Below are 249 nucleotides of genomic sequence, written 5' to 3' on the forward strand. Positions count from 1 at the left end.
TTTTTTTTTTTTCCTTAAAGATGACTCCCAATTTACATTAAGACAGTTCTAACAAATTCATTCCTTGTTCACAAAAAAAAAAGAAATTATATTAAATAATTTCTGCCAATAAATAACATTTTCACCATTTTTTTTTCTCCTTTAAACATAACTAAAAAAAAAAAAAAACAAAAAAAAAAAAAACCCAAAACTTTTAATAGTGGTTTTTTTTATATCTAATACGGGGGGGGGGGGGGGGATGTTTTTAAA

Source organism: Pygoscelis adeliae, unplaced genomic scaffold (genome assembly GCF_000699105.1).
Source record: "Pygoscelis adeliae isolate BGI_AS28 unplaced genomic scaffold, ASM69910v1 Scaffold228, whole genome shotgun sequence".
Taxonomy (NCBI): domain Eukaryota; kingdom Metazoa; phylum Chordata; class Aves; order Sphenisciformes; family Spheniscidae; genus Pygoscelis; species Pygoscelis adeliae.